This window comes from Calypte anna, chromosome 5 (genome assembly GCF_003957555.1).
Source record: "Calypte anna isolate BGI_N300 chromosome 5, bCalAnn1_v1.p, whole genome shotgun sequence".
Classification (NCBI taxonomy): domain Eukaryota; kingdom Metazoa; phylum Chordata; class Aves; order Apodiformes; family Trochilidae; genus Calypte; species Calypte anna.
The window spans coordinates 13,314,820-13,325,577 of NC_044250.1; positions in this window are offsets into that span (position 1 = coordinate 13,314,820).

Here is a 10,758-nt window from a genome sequence, read left to right on the forward strand (position 1 = left end):
CTGGGGTGGTGTTAGGTGGGTAAGAGGGAAGTGCTCAGTGGGACACTTCAGCTGTGGACACAAAAGATTTGCATCATCTGAATCAAGGGAAGAGGAAGCTTGTTCAGTGAGACCTGGTTGAGAAGCTGGATAGAAATCTCTGGCCATGGCATGCAGAAAATCTCCCTTTTCCCACTCACAAATTGAGTTGGAAGCTTCCCATGGGTCTGATACTCTTGTTGCTGTCTCAGACCAATTTCCTCTCTTTCTGCTCCATCTCCTGAGAAGGTGGGGGTGACAGGGGACACTAGAAAGAGGACCTTGTTCTCCCTGCACTTGATCTCCAACTACTCCTCCTGGGTCAGGAGAAATCTCATGCAGGAGATACCCTCTGCCTCCCTGACTATGCTGTGTGCTCTTAGCTGGTCCCAGTTTTTGGGTGGCAATGCCTTGACTCAAGAGAAGGCTGGTGCTTCCAGTCTGCAGCAACTCAAAAATCCAATCTGAGAGGAGAGACAGCTCTTGCTTGTGATGTGGGTGATTCCTTCAGATCCTGAGCCTGTCCCACTCACAGCAAACCAGGACTGGCAGGCCTTCAGAAAGGTGGGGTAGCAAAAGCTGCTGTGGATTCAGTGAAGGGGGAAAAAAAACCCCAAAAAATCAATGCAAAATGCCTCAAGCAGTGATCTGTATGGACTTTTGTTACCCTTAGCTCCAAACCAGCAAGCACAACCAAGCTGTCAGTGAATCCATTTCAGGTATGAGCATCCTTCTAGAATTTCCATCACTCTTAGTCTATAAAACCCTCCACTTGTTAATGCAATTCCCCTTTTTGACACCACCCAGTGATTGATGTTGAGAAAACTTCATCCCCTGGGGCAATGGGAGCTCTGGGGCAATGCCTTGCCCCTTGGCTACCACACCATGGCCCTGTAAGAAAACTCACCCTGCAAACCATTTGATCTGACAACTTCTGATCACCAAAGCCCATACCCTCCAGGCAGCCCAGCAGAGATATGACCACCAGCATTCTCCCTGCTTGGACACTCCCAGGGGAGCAGAAAGGTTCAGGACACAGCAAAGGTCCTGCAGGGAACATCTCACACCAGAACTGTAGGTCCCTTGACTTCATCACCAAATTTTCTGCACCCACTCCACCCAGGATCCCAACTTTGCTTTCCTTCCTCTGCAAAGTCACAAACTGTGGGTGCAGAGCTTGGGAGGAAGCCCTGGGGGAATGTGATTATCCATCCTAAAGCTCCAGAGAAGCTTGTATGATTAAAAGAAAAAAAAAAATGTGGTTGGGAGGCTTTCTGTGGCAGAGTCAGAGAAGGGGCAGGTGAGGAAGCAGCCCTGTGGCAGTGATGCTTTCCCAGCCAGGCACTGAATGCTCCAGCTGGACTGTGGTTAAATCAAGCAAAGTGCTCACACCCCATGGCCCATTTTGCCTGGTCAGAGAGTCGTTTTCAGCTTTGTGTGGTTATCCTCACTCCCACCTCCCACCCCACAACTGTGGAGTCCCTGTGCCCAGGAGGGAGAGCTTTGAGATGCTGCTGCGTCCTCCCTCTGGGTTTAAGAGCTCCCAATGCTCTTCCCCCCAGCAGATGAGCTTTTGAAAGCATCAAGGGATCAATTCTGGTGCTGGAAAGCAGGAGGCAGAGAGAGGAAGGTCACAGGAGCTGGGACACTTGATAACTGGAGGCCATGTGCTGATGGAAGAGAGAAGAGCAGCCCAGAAGGTGGGGACCACTGCTGAAAGACTCCAAGCATGGTGGAAACTCCTTCCTCTGCTCGTGCAAAACATGCATCCCACTTGCAAGTTAGTACCATTTCATGGCTCTCACCTCCCTGTGAATTACCCATCCACCTGGGCAGACTCTTCAGAACACTCATTGCAGCTCAAGGGATGGTTTCCTGTTTCCTTGCTGGGATCTGGGGCTCTTTTCACTCCCAAGACCAGAATCTGGTTCTGGCAGTTTCTATCCTGGCAGAATTGTGCCCAGAAAAGCATGTGTAATTTAAAAGTCAAGTGCCAACATCCCAAGCTGGTTGTTTAGACTAAATGAAAGGTTTTCAGAAAAAAAAATTCAGTATGACTTCAGTTCCACCCCCCTCCCCCAGGAGATTGCTCCTTATCTGGTTGCCTCCTGAAGGTGGGAGCAAAGGCTTCACAGTGAGTCATCTTTTACTTTGTATACCCCAGCAGTGCTATTACTGCTTCCATATGGGTCCTTGGGAATGGTATGGGTGGTGGTGGGTGGGAAAAAGTGGCTGTGAAACAAACATCAGCCACCGGAGGGGTTTTGTGGCCTGCTTGCCCTGCTGTGGGTGTGGGGAATTAGGGAGGCATCCCCAAAAACATTGCCCTCCCCAAGACAGCTCTGCCTTGGACCTGCTGCCCTACACCAGTTGGGATTGGGATGGGAGCTCTGAAAACACTCCAGTGACTCAGGGAAATACAAGATGATGCTCACCTAAATTAATCAGGGAACCAGAGCCATGCTCAGCCCACCCAAAAGCCTCTGGGATGACTCACTGGAAAAAGGGAGGTTCACCCAGAAAGGGGGTACCAGGGTGGTTGTAAGGGACAGGAGTTTCAGGCCTTAGATGATGGGGGCCTTGGGTTGGGACTCAGCATCCCCCATCTCCAATCAATGCTCAGGTTTCCTGGAGGGAAAGCAACTTGCCTCTGAAAGTCCCTTTTGGGCTTTTGGGGGATGCTTGCTATTCACTGCTAGATTTTTCTCTCTCCTTATATCTCACAGGGAGACAAAGGAATTCATTCTATCTCTGGAAAACATATTTTTCTTTCTCCCCCCCCCCTCTCCCCTTTTGGATGAGGTTAGTAGAGAAGAGGTTGTTCCAGTCTGGCACCTCTTGTGGTTACTGTGCTTGTTTTGACTAAAAAACACCCGTGTGATCTGTACATATTTGAAATGGTTGCCTTTAATGGACAAAAAAAAAATTCTGAACAAAAAAATCCACACAACTTAATTCCAGGCATAGAAAATCCAACCTTCTGCATGAAGATCTACCTGATGGACTGAGATGGTTCAGCAAGAAACCCCCCTGGAAAAATATAGGGAAGAGTGGCAAGCAGATTTGAACCAAGGATGTCATTTCCATTGCTGTAAGTACACTTGCTGATCATTAATCATGTCCAGGTATCTGTGGAGCTCCAGAGGTTCACCACAGCCACCTCTCATAACTGGGGATACCCAAAACTGGGAAGTGCTGAAGTCAGGAGCATTATTTCCGCTGCTTTTTGTGCTGTCTCATTAAAATTTTGTTCATGCAGGTGTTTTGGCTACCATGGCATGAGCAGCACATCCTTGCACTCAGGTAAAGGCAGAGGGACCACTGCAGGGTGAGAGATGGAAGAGCCACCCTCAGCTTGTATGGATCAAGACATCAGGGGGTTGATCATAGGGGCTGCATCCCACAAGCTTCACCAGGAGGAAAATCCCCCCAGTTTAGAAGCCCTGCAGCATGGGAGGCAGCAGATGGTGCCTGTATCCACACATGGATTATTCAGGGAAAGGCTGGTGGGGGGTCTCCCTTGGCCATAGCCATATCTTGCATTGCACTTTTCTTTAAACTGTGGGGAAGTTAGATTAGGTGAGGAATTCCACAATTTCTTAGCTTTTCAAATAACATGTCTGTGATATCACCCAGCCTGACTCACTCTCCCACCTGCCTTGAGAATTCAGTTAACCCTTTGCTTGTGGGCTTTGGGGGCTGGCACCAGAGCTTCATGGGGAGCCTTTTTGGAGCCTGTTATCTTTGGCTGATGAAGAGGTGGGGATTCAACTGGCACTCCCAAAGTGGTGCCAGAAATAGGGGAGTAGCATCTGAATCACCTGCCATTTGGCTCTAGCTACTTAGCCAAACACACACTTCCCCCTCAGCACAAAAATACACGTGTGCACACACACACACACACACGCACGCCTGCATGTGCTGTGCAACTCCACCACCTGCTGCTTTGAAAAGCTACAGAATTTATTTTCTTCTGGTGGGGGTTACCTTCTTCATCATTAGTAGTTAGCTTAGCATCCCCCAGGGTCCTACCCTGGGAAGTCTCCTGCTCCAGGAGTGCTGGAATATCCACAAAACCCTTGTGAGAGTTTCTGCAGCACAACTGCCACTATAAAATAAAAAGCTTCCCCCCTCATTATACAGGATTGCATTGTACCCATTTGCCCTGTGACTCTACCTAGAGATGCCAACCCCATCTATACACCCATCCTTGAAGGTCTGATAGTTCCCCATGGCCAACAGGAGACAGCAGAGATGAGGCTTTGGAGAATGCATGGACCCAGGCACATGCAGAAATCCCAAAGCTGTCCCTGGGGGCTTTCCCCCATATCCCTCCACCTGCTGCCCCCATGTGAAAAACCCTGGGAGCCTCCTACCAGGGTGAGCTGGAGATGTCCCCAAGCCCACCCTGGCTGGGACCTTGTTTGGGGTGCAATCCCCACCTTCCCTGCCATACCATGCCACACCATCACCTCACTCAAGGGATTTATATATTTTTTTTTCCAGCAGTGGAGTATAAACATTTCTAGCTGAAGTGCACTGAGTGCAAGGTGCTGTGCCAGGTGCTGTTGCCACCCCGATTTCCTTAGGATTCTGAGAGAGTGTTAAGTTTAAGCAAGAAAACCAAATGCCCACACCTCCTCCCTCTCCTCCCCAGCAAGGGCAGCGTGGTCTGGAGGGTTTGGTGGCAGCACAGGGGGGCACAGGATGTCCCCCACATGTCACCTGCATCAGGGATGGGAAGGACGGGAAGGTGCAGAAGTAAGGACCTTATTGCAATCCTCTACACCTGCTGCCAGCTGTAGGGATTGGAAGTCCCAGCCCCTCAGGGAAGAAGGACACAAGGAACAGGTTTATTCCTGCCCTGTGCTGATAGATGGGGATGCAAAGCAGAGGGAAATTAAGTGACTTGCCCGAGGTGACATGCAGATGCAGTGGCAGAGGAAGGTTGTACTCTGTGTGAGCCTCCTACTGCCCCTTTTTCCCATGTCCACAGTGCCTGGTCATTGTCATCCCAGCTCAATGTCCTCCTTTGGGGTCTTCATGGTTCAACTCAGCCCCGAGGGCTTCAGTGGTTGGGCCCTGCAGCCTGTTTATCCTGCCCCCAAAATCCCTGCCCTAAAGGAGCACTGGGATGGCAATCAGGGATGGGTATGGGGGTGCCTGCTATGGGGTGAGGGCCTGGGGGAGATGCTGCTCCCCAGCCCTCTGCCAGAGGAACAATGAGAGCTGCAAACAAAGACCTTGCACTGAAGCACAGCAGCAATGCAAAGAGGAGAAAGAAAAAAAAAAAAAAAAAAAAGAAAGAAAGAAAAAAAAAAAAGAAAGAAAAAAAAAAAGAAAAGAGGAAGAAATGCCTGAAAGATACATAGCTGGGATTCCTGAACCCCTCAGAGGTATTTGGGCTTAGCCAACAGGCTCAGAATTTTTTTTTTTTAAAGCCATTAATTACACAACAGAGACATATCTGCACCACTCCACCTCTCCATGGCAAAAAAGGGCCCAGAGGATATTCCCTGCAATGCTTCACCCTCTGTGCCCAGTGCCATTGCCTCTCCTGGGCACTTGGAAAAATAACTCATCCCAGAGTGATATTTCTTTCCAGCTGTCTCTTGTGTCTGATTTTTTTTTCTGTGGAGCAGTGAATGGGCACTCAATGTCTGAGCCTCCAAAGGGTTCATCTGAAAGATGTGAGCTGCATCAGAGGCAAATGGCAAAGGACGTGGCAGAGGGTTGGAAGCTGCTGGAGAAGACCTCAGCAACAACAGCTGTGCCTCTTTTTGATAAGGAAAAATTTTGTAAGAGCTCACCTGGTTTTGCTCACAGATCCAGCAGTTTGCAGCCAGACTGATCAGTCCATACTGATGCTCCCTGGAGCAGGATCAGACATTTTTAAGGGTAAACCCTGAGTCTTCCAAGTGAGGTAGGAGCAAAGTGATGAGGGTGAGGGTGCTGTGTTAGGGAGGGAGACACAGAAACCCTTAGAGGGCACAGCATGGTCCTGCTCAGAGGCTGGTGGCACCCTTGCAGCCCCCCTTCCCACTGCTAAGCTCTTCCCTGGGGAATACGAGGATGCCCAGTGATAGTGCTGCCTTCCCAGAGCATCCCCATCAGGCTGAACCTGCAGGGACACAGCTAAGGGTCTTCACCCCAAAAATGCTTGTAATCCAAAGGGTCTCCCACTGCCTCCCACAGCGTGTTTCATTCACCAGCTGTTTTGACTCAGAGCTTGCTCTGTAGACAGATTGATATTTGCACAATGTTATAAAGAGCCAACTCCATCCCCTGGTGCTTGGAAGAACGAGTTGTACCTGCTGGAGCTTTTATTGGTTCTTAAATGAGTTTGGACCTCTTCTTCCCCATGACATTCCAGGGAGTATTTTCATGGAAATGCTTTTAAAAAAAAATAAATAAGGAAAACAGGAAATTGTGATGTGTTTAGCTGTTAATATAGGCACAGACCCATCTTCCTTCTCTGCTACTGTATTTGTTGCACATTTTTGACACGAACAATCAGACAAAACTTGGAGCCTTCCAGGCTCCCTCTGCAGTGAAAAGAATCTGGGGAGAGGGTGGGCATTTCTCCTTATCTGTTCTATTCCACCCTTTTGGGAAACAGCTGAGGTGGAGTCCACTGTGGCAACAAGGAATGGCCAAAAGATGTTTGCTGTTCAACAGATGATGCAGAAGAAGGAGTAATTTCTCTTGCTTTTTGGGATCATCTGACCCTGGGACCCTTTGTTCTCCTTCTTTTGGGCCAGGGTGTAGACCACATCCCAGCAAACAGACCCATGGAGTTTTGCTTGCTGAATGTCCTCAGTGTTTTTTTCAGATCCTACCTTGTACTTGGTTATTGTGACACCTCCTCATCCTCCATCCTCCTTCCTGCAGCCTCTTGCAGCAGGTTGCTCAGGTTGGAGCTTTTCTCTGATCACTGGGGACCCTGAATTTTAAAAAGCACTACAGGAGCACCAAGTCTGTCCAGGCCACCAAAAAAGAAAAGCATAGCTTGTCCTCCATACAGACAAGGCTGAGAACCCTGGTTTATTTCATCACAAAGTTCCTCCAGCACAGTGCAATCATTTCCCTTGGAATAACTTCATTTTTTGCTATGCTCAGCATCCTCCAGGTCCTCAGGATTCATCTGCCAACATCCTTCCTGAACACCTAAATCCAAAGAGTGCTCCAAGGCATCAGAATACCTGGGTGGGAGTTGCTCCAAGAGTCCCTCTTTCACCCTAACCATGCCAGAAGAATTTCTCTGCTGATACCTAAGGGCATCCTGCTTTTGCCCTGCCCATATAACAATCCTACAGCAGAAACCCTGTGGGCTGGGACCTGAAATGTCCTCCCACCCAAGAAGTGCCAGGAGCCCTGAGAAGACCTGCCCAGCCTTTGCTCTTCCATGTTTCTTGTTGACCAGGGGGCTCAAGTGAATTATTTCTCCCACTGTTAATTCTCTGACTTCAATTTCACAGAGGGACCTTCCATATATCACATCCCCTTTTGCCAGTGAATCTCTCCTGTTCCAACAGTTTAGTGTGCCCCAGGATCAATATATTTTAGCAGCATGCAAGGACACGGTGTTATTGTCAGGTTTCTGGGTTGTACAAAACAAAAGGTATCATTTTCTTGAAGCCACTGAAAAATGCTCTGGGCACACTCATGGCAAATGCTCCATGATAATTCCTCTGCCATTAAAAGCTGTCTATAACACTCTGACTAATCACTCTCCATTCTAATTAGTGATGATTTCTTCTCCCAGGTTTCAAATAACTGCAGACCTGAGGCCATGGCTCATCCTCCTCTTTAACACCTCAACCTGCAGTGCTCAGATCTGTTGGGTATTTTAGCAAAGTGGTCTGGTTTCTTCTGGTTGCCCTCACTCGTGCTGCATGAGGCTGTAAGGTGCTTTTCAGGTTGCAGGACAGCGCCTGAACCATGCTCCTCAAATTCCTTTTTTGCCCACTTTGTTAGTTGGGGTACAGCTGTGCAATAAGCCACAGAAAATTAACATCACAGGGTGTCTTGGGTGGGCTGGGATTAGGTGGTCTTTCCTCTTTTGGGATTACAGTCATGGAAAGGTCTTCCATTAAGGTATCTGCTTGGCACAGCTTACCAGCAGCATCAACATCCACCCTGGCCCACTAGCACTGCATTTCTGCAGCTATTTACATTCTTTTGCCTTTGCTGAAGCTCACATCCCTGTCTGCAAGGTTCAAGCTGGCCCAAGCTTTCCTGTTCTTCCCCCCTTTCCCTAGAAAACTTCCCAGCCCATCACCACGTGTCGGTGGCCACCCAGGAGCTGCTTTGATCAGCTCAGAGAGGCAGTGCCATCGGGGGGCTTTGCAGCCTGCCCAGATGCTTTCACAGTCCCTGCTGCAGCAAAGGTTTGCTGTCCAAGTCCTGGGTATGCCCTGGTCATTTCAGGGCACCTTTCAGATGTTGCTTTTATTTTAGTTGAGATTTGCTCAGCTTCAGCTTACTTCGGATGACTTTGCTGTCCTTGCTCCTTGAGAATTTACAGGGGAACTCCTGACAGTGATTTCTTTCCCCAGTTGTGCTGATGGTCACAGAGGCCAGACAAATGCAAGGTGTTGTGAGCTACTTTTATTGCATTTCCAGTGGTTTCAGGTGATGTTTTGCTGCAGCCCTATCCACTTTCCAACTGGAAGTGCTTCCTGAGGTGCTGTGTTTTTGCAAGCCCCCTTGGCAGTCAGTGCTGTTGTCTGGAGACCCTCCTCTCCCTCTCTTTCTGCTTCCTTATCCTCAGGTTATCTGTGTCTTTGGTCCTCCTCCTGCTCTCCTTCCCAGGCCCTCCTTGTAGGCAATGCCAGGGGCTGGAGTTTGGGGTGGAGGCAGCTATTGTTCCAGCTATCTGCAGTGTAATGTTCCTTATGACTGTATTAAATGGAGGGCGGAGGTCACACATCCCTAGTTTAAATTAGGTTTAGGCTGACCTTTAACAATATTACAGTCGTGGATCCTCTCATAACTCACTGAATAAACTCCCAGAGGGTTTCACCACCTCCCTCTTTTCTTCCTACTGTAAGGATGCCCGAGGCTTAATGTGCTTCTCTCCAATTTCGCTTTGATTTCTAATCCCATCCCCTTCTCTTCCTTCTACCCCCACCCCCCAAATACAGATATATTCACTCCTTTAAAGGTGGGGAGAAAGAACCTGTTCCTTTTCTCTTCTGGGTGACAGCTCTTTCTTTTGTGTCTCTTTCTTCCCTTCCCCGCCCCCCTCCTCTTTCTTGACACAATGCACTATTTATTTGCACTGAAGGATAACTAAGAAGCAATTAAAAGATCAAAAGGCACAAACACAAGTAGATCCAGCGGCAACTTGTGGGGTTTATTTTGCCGCCGCTGCTACTACTGAAGCTTCACCAAACTACCTCCTTGTTTTTTTTCCCCCAGCCGGAGAGACACCTCTCTTTCTGGGTTGCCTCTTTCTCCGAGCAGACTTTTTTTTATGATCGCTGTTTTTCACCCCCATTGTTTGCTATTGCAGTTGTTTACTGGAAAATCACTTGTTTTTCTCGGAGAGATTAACCCTCCAAGCTTTCTTTTGTCTACTCTCAGGAGGTCCTTGTGGTGAGCTGGGGGAAGGGAGCTGGGCTCCTTCAGCTCTTAACAGTAGCTTCCAGCCCTGCTTCCCCCCCCGACAAGGTTGGGTCCTTCCCTTTGATGGGGTTTTTGCTTTTGCAGGGAGAAAAGGTGGGTGCTCTGTGTTAGGAACAGTTGTGCCAAGCGGAACGAGGCTGGGATTTGCAAAGTCCTGGGTATCTGGGAGAAACTCCTAAAGGTAAGCATCGATGAAGATGCCTCTTTTTCGGAGAAGTTTGGAGCCCTGACACGTTTTGGCAGGTGGTTTATCTTTTTGATGGCCAGGTCACTTCTTTACACGCTTAAATATCGATGTAGGAGATGAGGTTTGGTTAGAATTGGAGTCTGCTGTGCACAGAAACACTTTCTCAGCATCACACCTCTCCCAGGTGAGCTGATGTTTCGGCTGAAGCCCAACAGCCCTGTCTGAGAGGTGGGATCTGCAGCAACACAGCCCAGGGAACAGCAGAATGCTGGGGGTAAGGATGTCCAAAGAGTAGTGACAAAGTAGCAGTTCCTCTCACATTGTCTTGGGCGTGTTGAGGGTAATTCTGGCTGTTCAGAGCTGCACCAAGCCTTCCATACTTTAAAGAAAAAAGCGCAAAGTTGGGGGAAAAAATCCAAACAAACCAAAGAGAAAAACAGGGTTTTGTTGTTGGGGTTTTTTTAATTGATTGTTGGGGAGAGAGCTGCTGCATCATTGCCTGTCCACACCACTACCTCTGGCAAGTCCTACCTGAGATGGATCAACCTGGTGCCCCATCTCTGGCAGCTTTGCTCCTCTCCATTCTGAGGAAGGTGGGTGGGCTGCACGCCCCAGCAAAGGGACCCCCACCCGGCCAGCTCTGAGCTGCGGGGACCTGGGGGGTGGCCAGGGCTGTCTTTGGCACTGGCAGAATGTGATTGGGGTCCCTTCTCCTGGGGTGGCCGCTTTCCCTGGCAGCAGCCGAGTTTTGCTGAACGCAGCACCAGGCGCCTGCCATGCAGCACCGGCGGAGCTGCGGGAGGGCGTTCGGCCGCGCACTGCTGCGCACCGCACGGCGGAGCCTGGGAAAAGTCCCTTTGGATTCAAAGGGAGCTGTGCCCGCCGGAAAGGGAGAGGCAACCTGAATCGCTCCGCGAAGGTGG